This window comes from Triturus cristatus, chromosome 1_2 (assembly GCF_964204655.1).
Source record: "Triturus cristatus chromosome 1_2, aTriCri1.1, whole genome shotgun sequence".
NCBI classification, from domain to species: domain Eukaryota; kingdom Metazoa; phylum Chordata; class Amphibia; order Caudata; family Salamandridae; genus Triturus; species Triturus cristatus.
Window position 1 is genome coordinate 857,456,832 of NC_140580.1, and position 14,800 is coordinate 857,471,631.

The window sequence follows — 14,800 nt, forward strand, 5'->3', positions numbered from 1 at the left end:
TAATGACCATTGGAGCGAACTAATTTACATTTAATCTTAGTTTTACCTTTCATATCTTAAAAGTAAAGACATCTGTATTTCCCTAATTCTTTATTACATAAATGCACTTAGAGAGCAGCAAATACAGTGAGTTGTACTTTTTTGAGCAGACAAGAACTAGGTAATATGCACTACAACCAAGCCTGGTTGCTCCATTCCTCACAAAGCACGCAAAAATATGGTGCAAAAAAAGAGCATCTTTTACCAACCACGGGTACAGTTACTGAAAAGTGACCCAAAGAGGGTGGTATTTAACTGTGCCATTCTTTTAAGTATTGCTGACTATTGGGTAAGGGGTATGGAGTGTTGTGTGGGAGCCACCCAGCCCACACTATACATAGTTGGACTTTGTATCTCCCCTGAGGGCGGGCTCGCCTGAAGGGGATAAATAAACGGGTGTTCGACCGCTCCTGGTCTTTGCCCTTACTACCAAACCAGTGTGCCTGTATTCTATTGCAGTGGGACTCCATTTGCAGGCCTCACCACGTAGTACCCACATCCCGGCCCACTACATTGGCAACAAGGCGGATTCCTACCGGCGCCTCCACCGTCCCACGCAGACGAGCCAGTCCGGCGACTTCGGAGAAGCTCCTCCCTCCTGCCGGTGCAACCGCTCCTGTGCCCCTGATGGGTTACCTATGCCGCCCCTCGGCTCCAGAGAGGCCTCTGCAAGTCTGCGGCGGCAGCGTGGCCCAACGGGTAACAGGTGGGCAGGCGCGTGAACCCCAAGGCTCCTGGCGCCTCTAATCCTGAAGAGGCACGCCGGCTCTCCAGGGTTATTCCTGCAGGTCAGTGCAACCACCACCACCCCTGCAGCCGTAGAGCCATGTGGTGGTATCGCCCCTCCAACTAGGTCACTCACTACTTCACCGGCATGAGAGAAACGGTTGGAACTGTCAAGAGATCTCTACTCATTTGCTATGGAGGCGGAGAACTGTATGATTTGTTCGAAACGCTCCAGAACACTGGGGCCGCCAATGACTACGATGCAGCCTGGCGGCACTCAATCAACACTTGGACCCTCAGATTAATCCCGAATTTTTAGAGATTCAAGTTGCGCCAGGTGAAACAAGCAGAGACTGAGTTGATCGACGTCTATGCCCAGCTGAGGAAATTGGCAAGCTCCTGCACGTTCCTGGATCAACGGGAGGAGATACGGGCACAGATCATATAAGGGTGCAGTACGGGGTTGCTACGCTGGCTGATCCTCAGACAACCGTGGTTGTCACTGGACGAAATACTGGTACTAGCACGGTCACATTAACTCTCAAATGCACAAGCAGACGAAATGGAAGCAGCCCTAAACAGGCACCCAGCTATGTCTGGACTACCTTGACCGCCATCCATCTAGGAAGAAAGGGTAGATGTCATTCAGAGGTGCCCAATGGCACCACGCACAAGCCCGAAAGCGCTTACGAAGGGGCCCTGTCGAAACTGTGGCATCGAGCACACCCCCCACCCCCCAACAGGCTCCTGCTACGAAAAGGGCAAAACATGCTCCCAGTGCGGCAAGTTAAATCACTTTGCCAAGGTATGCAGAAGCGGACGCTCGAGAGCAACCACCACCATACAGCGCAGAGTCTCGGCTACCCTCAGACAAATGTCCATGGAAGATCCCGCGGAGCAAGAAGGCGCCACCCTGCCAGGCCCAGGGTTCGGGATGATGTCGAAGATGAGGATATCTTGCGGTATCGTTCGTCAGCCGGGCAGACCAGCACCGCAGACCGCCTCCCATGTGCTCAGTCCTCGTGGGAGGCCCAGCACTACAGGCACTAATTGACACCGAAGCGTCCGTCAATGTCATGGACAGTGTGCAATATGAACGCCTCTCACCCAGCAGGACTCCTCCCTCGCCGTCCAAGGCGAAGATAAAAATGCATGGCAGGACCGAGCCGCTTCCGCCGAGAGGGGTAATTGAGGTGGAAGTAGCCAGCGAAGGGCACTGCATCCCCACCAAACTCAATGTCACGGGAGGAAAGAGAGGCACTCTCCCCAGCGGTAACACGGCTGAAGAACTGGAGTTGGTCTTCTTCCCCAACCAAGTACACGACTCACATGTGGCCGCCATCCTGCGGGAGTTCCCCATGCTGTTTGAGGGGCTCGGATGTCTCAAGTGTAAATAATTCAAGCTACACATTGACTCATCGGTCCAGTCGACAGCCCTAAGGCATCAAAGGGTGCCTTTTCACCTACACCTGCAAGTTGAGGAAGAACTACGGAAGCTTGAACAACTCAGGGTCAGTGAAAAAGTCTCCGGCCCTGCTCCATGGTTATCTCCTCTGGTCGTTTCCCGCAAACCTAGAAAGCTCGGGCCATACGGCTGTACACTGACATGCGGCTTCTTAACCAGGCGGTGAGGAGAGAGCGACACCTGACACAGACAATGGATGACATTGTGGCGAACCTCAATGAAGCAAAATGGTTCTCCAAGCTCGATTTAAACGCTGTATATCATCCGCTCAAACCTGCCCCGGAGAGCAGATACATAACCACGTACGGCTGAGGAGACATAAATGACTGAGCTTTGGGGTGTCGTCGGCAGTTGAAGTTTTCCAGAACACTCTCCGAAAGACCCTCTCTGGTCTGCAAGGAGTGATAAACCTCAGCGATTACATCCTTGTCTTCTCAGGGACCCTCGAGGAACATCACATGCACCTGAGACACACGCTGCAACGCCTCGCAGATAGTGGCCTCACCCACAATAAATCGAAATGCTCATTCTACAGTGTCAGTCAATTTCTTCTGGTTACGTCTTCTCCCGAGAGGGGCTGCACGTTGACTCGAAGAAACCGGCTACCATCCGCTTGGTGCAGGTGCCCACCTCCCCGACTGAAGTCTGCAGTTTTCTGGGGGTGGCCATGTACTGCAGCAGTTTCATCCCGAACCTGGTGTCTCTGTCCGAACCCTTAAGAGCTCTCACAAAGAATGGGGTTCCGTGGAACTGGACCAGGGAGGCCAACACATCATTTCAAGCCATCAAGGAGGCCCTGATGGATAAGACAGTGATGGCGTACTTTCACCTAGGACGACGCACTGAGGTAGCATCCATCTCTGCTTCCGGATTTGTCAGTCCAGCACCCATCCTCATCCAAATTAGCCATGCTCTCCTGCCGTATTGCTAACTCCTCAATTGTTGCCCCACTCTGAATCTCCTTGACATTTTCCAGTGTATCATCAAACATCGCACACTCGGGCACCCATCTAGCAGGACCTGCCACAAACATTTTCATTCTTGTTCTTGCTGTCTCCTTCGCTATCTGATCTGCAAATGCATTCCCCCTCCCCACATCATCAGTTATTGCCTTATGAGCACTGCACTTCACTATTGCTAATTTCTTAGGGAGTGCCAGGGCTGACAAAAGTCTGTATTAGTGGGCCGTTCTGTATTCTCATTCCATGGGACATTAGGAAACCCCTCTCCGCCCAGAGCCGCCCAAAATTATGAGCCACGCCAAACACATACTGGCTGTCAGTATATATATTGACAGCCAGTCCCTCACTCAACTTGCAGGCACGAAGGAGGGCCACCAACTCTGCAGCTTGCACTGATTGATAGGGAACTCATGATGTCTCTACTACAGTGCGTAGGGTGGTGATAACATGGACCTCTGTTGTGCCATCTGGTAATTTAAAACAAGAGCCATCGACATAGCTCCCCTTGGGGTTCAGCTAGGGGAACATCAGTCAAGTCTACCTGTCCCTTTGTCTCTTCTTCAGTACGGAAGATGCAATCATGCACGTCCGTCTCCTCACTCTCAGAAGGTAGGGGTAGTAACGTGGCTGGGTTCATGGTGGCATATCTTTTAATAGTGACATGTGGTGCAAACAGGGTCAGCTCATAGCCAATCAGATGTGCACTGGTAAGGTGCTGCATCTTTGTTCTATTCAAAATTGTGTCCACAGCATGCGGGACCATGGCTGTGAGATCAATATCAAGTTCGAGCGCTGCCGATTGTCGGATAGAAATGGCCACAGCTGCGACAACTCCTAGACAGCTCGGGAGGGCTCTGGCGACGTTGTCAAGCAGTTATGAAAAACAATTGGTCCTTCAAACATTACATTTCAATTAAAAATAAATATAGACCAGAATCAATACTATATTATATTAAAGATGTCCAGCCGGACACTTAATTTAATGAATCAAGGTAATTAGTAGTGATCAAACACAAGGTGATCGAGTGGGACACAGTCCTGTATCCTACAAGAACAAACAGAAGACATTCACAAATAAACACACATTTTTCAGGCAAAACAGGGAAAAGCTTTTCGCCAATACAAATAATCTGGGCAAGCTTTTTGAGTCAACAGCTGTTGCACTAGTTTTAAGAAATCAGTTTAACGTGCAAGCTGTTAAAAAAGTCGACGACGTTTCAATCCATAACTAGATACTTGGATCATCATCAGGACAAGGAGATTTGCAGGCCTCAAGTAATATCCTGCCTGTGGAGAAAATGGAACGCGGAGGGAGGCAGGAGACATAGAATTAAGGTATTTAGGGAAAAGGCAGGAGAACAATGACCTCCTGGTGATTAACACACTGTGATATAGGTGACACGAGTAATCAAGCGGTGGTGGAATTTGAGTGTCAATGATCTAGTTTGTAGCCAGTGCGTGAAGGCAACAATCGAGGTGTCTACAAGCAGAAATGCTGGGGCGGATATATTGCATCGTTTCATGGTCGTGGACGCTGTGATTTGAGGTGAGAACCGAGTGGTGAAACAAGACCTTGCATGAAATGCAAGGAATTACTCATGCTGTTAACTGTGCTGGCCCTTGAAGCGGGTGTTTTTGAAAGCACTTGCTGATTTTAAACAGAAGCTGTAAGTCATAGTGAGGAGAGAGTGGTGGTTCAATTTATTGCGCTATCACTTTAGCCACACCTTCCCCATAGATCACGTGTGCGCAATCACTCTAGCCGCTCCGTAGATCATGTGTGCCTTATTACTGTTTTTTAACCCAGCCGCCCGCCGTCTCTGCATCCCTGCGATTGTGCTCGGTATCGACTTGAAACCTACTCACGCTACCGGTAAGCATTCTAAGCGACTGCGCTATTCTCCGCTGGTCATGGACCCTTAACGAGTCCGGCATTCCTTTCTCTTCCAGGCTGAAAGTGTGATCGGCACCAAGATGAATTGGGGGTGGGGTGATCACCTTTTAGACGCCACTGTAGTTAGGACGAGTGGTGCAGCCATCACCTCAGAGGATTTGCTAGATGGGATAACATTGGTATTTCCACAGTGGGTGATGAGTGGCTTGGGGCCCACTTGAAATAGTTTCATACACATCAAGCAGAATACTCCATGCACAAGTCCTAGTTCTTAGGTTAGTAAACTAGTTAAAGTAGACACTGACTGAACCACTCAGTAGATTGAGCTACTACAAAAACTGTCACAAGACATAAAAGTACATACTGTCAGAAAGTGTACATATACCAGCAGGAACCAACAAGATGTGTTACAAAACAGAACTTGGCACCAGACATGCAAATCCACAATGTCCACACTTGTCAGGATAGGTAACTAGGGGCATAACGCAAGCTCCTGCAATGCAGCGTAGGAGGGGGGAGTCAACCCTTAAGGGGGGCCCTTTCAGCCACAGGCCAAAGAATATCTGTAAAATATTGGAGACTCTGTGGGGGCTTATCACATTCTGCCATCACATGGGGGGTCATCATGTGTTTTTGCTCCACTTCCTTTAAAACCAATTAAAAAGTGTTCAGTTGTGATAAAGTGTTAGCAGACATACAACCGCATGTGCGTGGACTATACCAAGACATACAGAAACACTGACAAATCACAGCAACATTCATACAAGTGCATAGCATACTGGAATGACAACAAATAGTTAGCTATTCAAAGAACGACAAGGCAAATAACCTAGATATAGGTTGCAGTGAGACATTAGAGGAGCCGGAAAAAACTTGCCAATCCACAAGGAAGGGTATAATAGGGATGTTGCAGCGTCAGACTGGCCTATAGGGTAATTAGACAGAGCCCAATGGGCTAGTTTGAGAAGTGTGTTTGTATGTCGTGTTTTTTGTAGGGGTGGGCGGAATTTGCGACGTTGCCTTTCGCAAAATTCCACGAAACTGCAAAAATCTCAGCAAACGGGGATATTCGCGTGCTCGCGGAGATTTCGGGGGCGGGGCTTATTTGCGAGTTCACATGCCTCTCTTGATAGGGTCAGAGACCGATCAGAACAGCAGAACACGGTCTGGTTGTGACATCCCAAAGTGCCACAGATGACAGTGTTAGAAGTGCACGATTTGAGCACAAAAGGAAAAACAGGGCCAGCAATCCAATGGAACAGAAAAGTTCCAGCATTTTAATAAGACTTGAACCCTTCCGCCCCCTCAGACCTCTCCACCCCCTCCAGCAAACACAAACACCAGCTTTTAATCCATTACCTGCACTGTATTCACAGGGACGATACAAAGTGCACCCACCCGACGATGAAGGTGTAAAGGGTGTCCGTGGCAAAAATAATTAATTTAAATATGAACTTAGCGTTTGCTATGAGTTTAGACATCACGGGCATTTCACGCTAATCTCATTTATAACATACCATGTGTATTTGTAAAGCGCAGCTTCACCCAAGGTTGTCTTGGCGCTCAAAAATAGTTTTTACCCAACCCAATGGTTCTCATGTTTTTGACCTCAGACGGATGAAGGGCTGAGTAGCGCGCCGGGATGAGGTCGCACACAGGCCCCTGCAGTGGGCGCATTTGTCCACCAAGCACCAGACCCCCGCACCATACTCTCATTCATTGCATCTTTCTAAAGCAGACAAGGCGCAGGACGTTCTCTTGTAAAGTTCGTTCACCAGTGTAAGTGTGACGTGCACCCTCTGCTCACAAGTCAGTCATTTCTGTAAGTGCAGAGCATGTGCGCTGCTCACTGATGCCGTCTGTGGAACAGATGAGACACAGACCTGCTGCTAATGTTTACACGTTCACCACCTCATAAATAGAACCTGTTACTGTCTCTCACGTGCACGTACAGTTTTCTTCCTGGCTGCACCCCTATAGGTTTAACTGCACCACGTTGTTTACAGTGCATTTAAGTGCACATAACGTGCCCAGCTTATGAAAGCACCCCTCCTCCCTTGTGCAGCATACTGGGCTTTATGGGGGGGAAAAAACGACAAGGCGGTGTAGAAAGTGCGCCGCGAGCTGCAGTGGTCGCTGTGACTCTCGAGGCAAACATGAGCGGTCCCTGCAACAGGAGCTGCAAGCCACAGGTGTTACCGAGGACACGTAGGAATGCTTTGTGAGTGACCGTGGGCGCTTTGTGAGTGACCGTGGGCGCTTTGTGAGTGACCGTGGGCGCTTTGTGAGTGACCGGTGGGCGCTTTGTGAGTGACCGGTGGGCGCTTTGTGAGTGACCGGTGGGCGCTTTGTGAGTGACCGGTGGGCGCTTTGTGTGTGACCGGTGGGCGCTTTGTGTGTGACCGGTGGGCGCTTTGTGAGTGACCGGTGGGCGCTTTGTGAGTCACCTGTGGGCGCTTTGTGAGTCACCTGTGGGTGCTTTGTGAGTCACCTGTGGGCACCTTCTGTGTGACCCTTGGCGCTTTGTGTGTGACCCTGGGCGCTTTGGGAGTAAATTTGGGTGCTTTGTGTGTGACCTGTGGGCGCCTTGTGAGTGACCTGTGGGCGCCTTGTGAGTGACCTGTGGGCGCCTTGTGAGTGACCCTGGGAGCTTTGTGAGTAACTTTGGGCGCTTTGTGAGTGACCTTGGGCCTCTTTGCGAGTTCACATGCCTCCTGATAGGGTCAGAGACCGATCAGAGCAGCAAATGAGGGGAAAGCAGCCTCCTGGTCACAGGAACTACACGGGGATTGCGCTCAACAAACTCATGGATGCAAAGACCACCATCAAGGATTAAAGCTAATTTTCGGCAGCAGATATGGGGAGAAAGCACACCTGCCCAGCCTCGACCGTGCTCACTAATTTTTTGGGCTGATTAATAAGTTACTGAATTTGAGCTTCAACTCGGGCACCTGCTTTATTTATGTCTGTAAGTGCTTCCTGTTGAGGTTTAATTTTTGTGACAGGAGCACTGTGCCAGAATGAATCCTGACCTGCATATTTATCCAGAAAGATGCCACCATTTTCTGCAATACCTCTACTCAACAGGAGTACTTTCTACTGCCCTCATGCCCCCGAATTCCGTTCCGCCGCGGATCGCGGAAGTTTCAACATTTTCACGTTCCACGCGGAACACGAAAATGACGAAATTTCGCAAGTTCCACGAGCGGAACTGAATTTGCCGCCCACCCTTAGTTTTTTGTCTGTTTGTGGGCCTGTTTTATAGTAAACAGGGCTGGTTTATACTGTTGATTTTCTTGACATTAAAAATAAACATTGCCTGCAACAAGCTCAAATCCATGTAATTGTCCATACCATGCAAAACACTTAGAAGGCATATATTACAAGTTCAAAACTGCCCCAATTTGCAAACATGTGCCACATTTTTAGCTTTCTAAATCACTAATGGAAGCCACTTTTATTTTGGCACCCTGGGCCTGTTTTCAGTCACAGTCCGACCCTGGGAGGTTGGCAAGAAATGTGAATGTAATAGTTAATAACAACTGAACGGCCAATAACAGATGAAGCAGCAGCTGGGCACACAATCACAGTAAACTCCCGGAGGGGGGTGTGCATGCGACTATTCAATCTTTAGGCCAAAAAGGCTACTAGCCATCAAAGAAACAGCAGGGTGAATTAGGGAGAGACCAAAAGAAAACACATTACAGAGGGGCAAACACCACCGAAATGGTGAGTGGCGTTCAAAAACCCATGGAAGAAGATGAGGACATATAACCAGAGATACTGGAATTATGTGGCAAGACAGCACCAAATTGTGTCAAGAAAGCTCAAATTTTGCAGCATAACGACGCACATTTTTGGGGTAGTATTATTTCATTATTTTGTAATTTTTAGGTTTTGCCGGCACATGCTCGCATTGTGCTTGTGAAATCTCTTGTATTTAACAGATCTTAAAAACGGGGTTCTTATCAGTTCCCATAGGCGAATTACTGTGTTCATTCACTTTTGTAAGGAACTTCTTTTTTGTTAACTGCCCCTGGCTGCACGCATTTACAATACTTCTAACTAAAGCTATTCACACTGATAAGCTCCATTCACTGTCAAAATAAGATCTCTTCCTTAACAGTATGCTGGAATGATTGCAGAAGCTTTATCCTTAGAACATTTGTGGCATTTCCTATTCAAGCCTCAGAATCTTTTTTTGCACTCTGAAGGCATTATCAGATTGATTTTTTCAACTTAATCTATTGGGTCATTATGATCAAATTCTAAATGTTGTAATAAACATTGCACGTTAAAAATAAAGTTAATACACAAGAGTTATGCTATATTTTACTACTTAAAAGGCAGCCACATGTGCAGATACCTTGCAGACAACAGGGTGATGATTTGAATGGAGTCGTTATTCCCTGATGACTGATCTGAAGATTCGATGATGATGGCAGTCTAAAGGAGATATAAAATAGAAACACTAATGGGTCGGTGGAGAGGAGTCAAATCAGAGTTTAATCTTTGATGAAATAAGGACCATTACTGGAGGAGGAGTTCGGCAAACGGAAGGTGGGCTCAGGGCCGGCTTTAGCGCTGGTGGTGCCTGGTACGACAATCATTCTGGCTCCCCCACAGCCCATGACCGCCTCTTTGGATTCACTCACTACCACCAGGCAAAAGTGCCAACATCTCTTCAATCATAAGATATTGCTAAACCTAGCGCCTCCCTGAGGTCAGCGCCCTCTCCACAGGTCGGCGCCCAGTGTGGTCGCACCTGCCACCCTGCCCTAAAGCCGGCCCTGGGTGAGAGAGACCATTATACAATCAGAGGAAAGTGGAAAAGAAAAAAGGCAGACCTGAATCAGCCGGCGATCACCGAAAACCATGTTGAGCGCTAATGGAGGCCTGCTAATGTAAAGTATAAACGGTCAACAACTGGGGAAGAAGGGGTTGCATCTCCTCTTTGAGCAAAGGCAGCTGAAGATGGGACAGACAGGCGGCGGTGGGATGATCGGCGGGCAGCATCCTGCGATGCAGGCAGTTCTGCCACAGATAGGAGGTGGGCAGGTCTTCTTGGGGCAAGGTGGACACGGGTAATTGAACCTGCAGCAGTTGAAACGGGGACAGGGGCAGCAAGTATCCCTAGGTGGGCAGCTGTAAGGGCGCGGGGCCCCCGAATAGTGACGGGGCATTGCTACCAGTAGAAAGTGGCGGGAATTGCAAGCGCGCGTTTCAGGTGCTGTGAGCTAAAAAGCGCCACAGGTGACAGGGAGTCACACGGAACGTAAGGGGAGGAGCGCACGTCAGGCTGGGGCGGGCGGGGCAGAGGACTTAAGGCGGCTCAAACCGTCGTCGCCTGTCAGCAACGTTAATGACGTGGAGCTGCATGACGATGGCCTTTGGTTTCTATGACGAACAGAAGTGGGCGGAGCCACATCCTCCATTTCTAACTTGATCTGTCGGCACCTTCATTTACAAAGGCCCCACCAAGTAGCCGTCAAAGTGTTCTTTTTGAGTGCAATGGAGGTCAGTGAATGTTGCGGCGAGGTCAAAGTGGTGGCTAAAACGAATAAAATGTTAACTATTTTGTTGGTCTTTAGCTCCCAGGTAACTACATATAAAATTGTTGTAGCGAGCGCCCTAGGCCCACGTGCTAAAGAAAGGATAGATAGGGACACATGGTGGTTGTTAGTGTAACTTGCTATTAGAACGAAAATCGGGATGATTTCAAGAAGAACGTTATTGAAGTAAAACGGAAAACCAAGAAAGGAGGACTCCGCGGTGACCACAAACGTGTCAACTCAACCAACGACTTCTCAGAATGACAGCTTCCCAGTTGCAGCTGGTTCATAAGTAACAGGTGAATGACGATGGGTACGGGTGCCCGCAGGGCGGGGAGGGAAAGGTTCTAACGCTGAGAGCACATCTTAACACTTGCCTCGAGTTTGTGCGCCTATTTCATTAATAAGGTAGAGAATATTTATAAAAACCTCTACACCACGAGTGGCAACGTGAGCTGTAAGGAGGGGACGAGGGACTCCAGGTACTGTAAGGAAGGGACGAACCCCACGATTCCCTCATTGTTTTCCTTCCCTTTACTATCTCTGACAGAGGTAGATACCCTCTGCAATAAAATTAAATCCGGATCCCCAGCTGACCCTATGAAATCTGACCAATTTAGTAAATTCCCAAAACATCTTTTGCCAGTTTGTGGTAAGCTGATTTGTACCTGCCGCTTGAAAGCATGCCAAAGTCACCCTGTTGTTCAGTGGCGGCTGGTGGAATTTGAAACTGGTAAGGCGTATGCGGAACGAATCAACGTATGCGAGCGAGCCCGACGGCAATAAGCGGGGTTCGGGGTGTTGTCCCCCATGAAGAATTTTTTTAAAATTGCCATCTTTTTGGTGCGATTTTCAGCACTGTTTCTGTGATAAATTAACTCAAAATTCAGTTCTAGGCATTCATAAAAGAAAACTTGTACATTATTTCAGATAATTTCTGGGTTGCCAAGCAAGTCTGACTTCTGAAGAGTGCTAGGGTACTAAGCAAGACTGCTTTGGCTCTGCCCTTTGAAATAGAAAACACTAGTTAGCGATGTGAACAAGTTCAATGGACAAACCTGGGGTCTAGGTAGAGTCCCTCTCCTGAGAAAGAAATTTAAAAAAGATTGGCAAATAGTGCATTTTAAAGCAAATGAATGCAGCGATAAAGCAAGGCTTATTAAGCAGTGGGAACGTATAGTCTTGAAATATTAAACACATTAAAAACTGCCCCATATCTTTTTGCATTAATTTGTTCAACAGTTACTGTAATATGTAAATTGTTCTGCATGACAACTTTTGCCCTTTAAAATGTATGCTTGCCCAGTGTCTTGCACTGCATGCAGCATTAACATTGGAAAAATGTGCTCTAATCAGACTTCGGGAAGCACACACAGCTGCTGGCTGTAACCAGTCATATAGAAATATGTCCAGATGAGCGAGTTGAGGCAGCCTATCACGTGTCCTTTTACAATACTATCCCAATAATGTTTGACCGTGCCTTTTATTTCATTAGACATACCCTTAGCACCAGAAATATTTAACCATTATGTGTTATTGATCTGGAGCACAAAGCAGACCTTGCCCTATAGTTTTAATTTATTGTTTTCTTATTCTATCAGATTATCGCCCGGACACAGCTGTAATCACTATCCCTTGCTCTAAAAAAATACAGTGCTTTCAGTGAACAGGTACTGTCCGGTATTCAGTACCTGCACTTCTTTAATTTGGAAGGGAGACTGCCTGCACATCTCAGCAGTGCTGCAATACATTTAATGGGAGAGTACTGGTACTTCTCAGTAGCAAACAGTTACTAAATAGTGAGTACCTGCAACTCTTTATTTCTTTTTAAAGCACTGGAAAAAAGTATTTTAGGAACCAAGTAGAAAATTATATAACATCTAAAATATACTCTCCTGTCTTCTTAGGTGGTTAGGGTTACTCTCCCTATGAAACAATGTTACTCCGTGGTATTAGCCCTGGATTGGGATACTTTTGTACACATATTTCCACATTTTTTGCTAGAGGGTCCATGTCACAGAATTTCAGCGATAAAGTGCAGTATTAGAGTATTACTAAAATCAGTGGTAATGCCCCAAGTGTGCAGCAGTCCAGTCCCTGCACATTTCTGCCATTACAGTACATTTCTAGATGGGCTAAGAGGCTTAAAGGGCGATACTTTATACTATGATACAGAACGCAAACTCTGTCTCAGCACCTTCCTGGCATGCAGAGAGTGGGTGTGTGTTAGGCGAAAGCTGTGGTGGGCACCCCACTTGGAGTGTGAAGTGAACACCGACAGCTTCTTGGATGTAAAACTGCACAGCCTTGGGGGACCGCCTGCTGCTCCCGGCTCTGTGCCCAGTTCATAAAACATTTTGGGTTCATCAGACCAAACCCCTCTCCTCTCCCCCCCTTCCATGCTTGTCCCCCTATTGGTGGATTTATCTGAGTGTGTGTGCCAAGCAAAGCCAACAGCTGCCTAAATCATAGAAACGTTGATATGAGACATAGCTTTGCTGAGTGAGGCCTTGTACAGTTTGTCTTGCCCTTGGGACCCCGAGGACCCAAGCCCCCGGATGCAAAGCTCTCATGTTACCAAGTCTTGCATGACTCTGTTTTTAAACTGCCACCCAGAGGATATGTCTCAATCTAGAGGTTTGCCAGCAGACGTAAAAGACTATAATAACCAGAATGCACCGAGGTGTCTTTAGAAACTCAGCAGGTTGACATACTAGCCTTGAAAACGGGGTCACCCGAGCGATGGCCATCTTGAGTGAGACCCAGCTATCTTCCTTTCTTTTTTTTAATGACAACAGTTTATTGGTTTTAGAAAATACCAATACACCAGACATTTGCAGGAATTACTATATGGACCAGCATTCGCCAGGTCGACTGAGCCTGTGACAGAAAATTGCGGGAATAATATTAGCAAATACCACGACAAACCTCTCACCACTCCTAACCCTGATATATTATTACAGTCGCCCCCCACCCTCGACCTCCACACTCCTAACCCGGTATATTATTATAGTCAGTCATCCCCCTCTCACCCCCCACTCCTAACCCCGGGATATTTAAATTGTAAGTACCCACCACTCCCCCACTCCTAACAGCCTATCCCCCAAACACACACACTCCTAACTCCTGGATATTATTACAGTCAGCCCCACACACTTCAAACAGCATCGGCGTCAGCGAGATGATGATGCACCATGAAGAGAAAGCCGGGGAATTAAAATACAAAAAAAAAGAAAACTTACCTGACCGCCGGTCCGCGCCGCCTCTGCTGAGCCCTTGGCGCCTTCACTGGAGTGGCAACCCCTCAGCCAATACTGCCGCTGCTCCAGCAGCGCCAGGATTTTTTTTTTTTTAGTTTAAAAGTTTTATATAGGGCTAGATTGACCCGTAGATATCAGAGCGCTTTACATACATACTGTAAAGAAAAAACAGACGGAAATTGCATTACATAGTAGGCAGGCAGTAAGGAAGCAAACCAGGGATAAAAAACATACAGCATGGAAGATAAGTTGGTTAACACAGTCCGGTCACCAACTATCCTTGAATGTCAAGAGAGAGGAGTAAACTCGAATATTGAAGTCTAGGTAAGTTGACGTTGGTCAGGAAAGTATTTGTTAAGGAGATGGATTTTCAGGTGAAACAGGAGAAGGAGGGGTTGCATCTGAGGACTCTAGGGAGAGCGTTCCACATCCTGGGAGCGTTGCTAGAGAACAATGGTATTGTGTGGTTTTCTTTTTCAGTTTCAGAGGAATAAGAAGGAGTGAGTTTGAGCATCTCAGCGTTCTGGATTGACCTGCTCTTACCAGTTTGTTGTTCAGGTAGTTAGGGGCCGGAGAGGTAAGGGTTTTGTGTGTGATGCAGGCCAGTTTGTAAATACACCTCCCTTCCATAGGAAGCCAGTTGAGGGAGTTGAGAGCTGGAGTGATGTGTTCAAATCTTTTTACTCCAGATACAAGTCGATCGGCCATGTTCAACACTGCCCCTAGAGGGGCTAGGTGAGCTTCTGGAGTCCCTGTTAGGATGGTGTTCCTGTAGTCGATTTTAGAGAGAACTAGGGATTGGACTACTGTCTTGAGGTCATCATGGAGAAGAAAAGGTTTCAATTTCTTGAGGTGTTTTAGAGAGAAAAGAGCACTTTTTGCAGAATTTTTGATGTAGGCCT

The 14,800-nt window shown here is 47.5% G+C and overlaps 2 protein-coding genes across 6 annotated transcripts in view; one reads left to right on the forward strand and one right to left on the reverse strand.

Annotated features, from left to right (window-relative positions):
• The window catches only part of LOC146868160 (uncharacterized), a 402,248-nt gene extending 391,941 nt beyond the window's left edge, over positions 1 to 10,307 (reverse strand). For all 3 annotated transcript variants that reach the window (XR_014962423.1, XR_014962424.1, XM_085609058.1), the window contains exons 1-2: positions 9,934 to 10,307; positions 9,453 to 9,532 (exon numbers count right to left, since the gene is read on the reverse strand). The gene's annotated coding sequence lies outside the window, so the exon portion shown is untranslated. The remainder of the gene's footprint in view (positions 1 to 9,452; positions 9,533 to 9,933) is intronic.
• Positions 1 to 14,800, forward strand: part of LOC146868161 (uncharacterized) — a 190,110-nt gene that overhangs the window by 14,880 nt on the left and 160,430 nt on the right. The gene's annotated exons all lie outside the window — the stretch shown is intronic.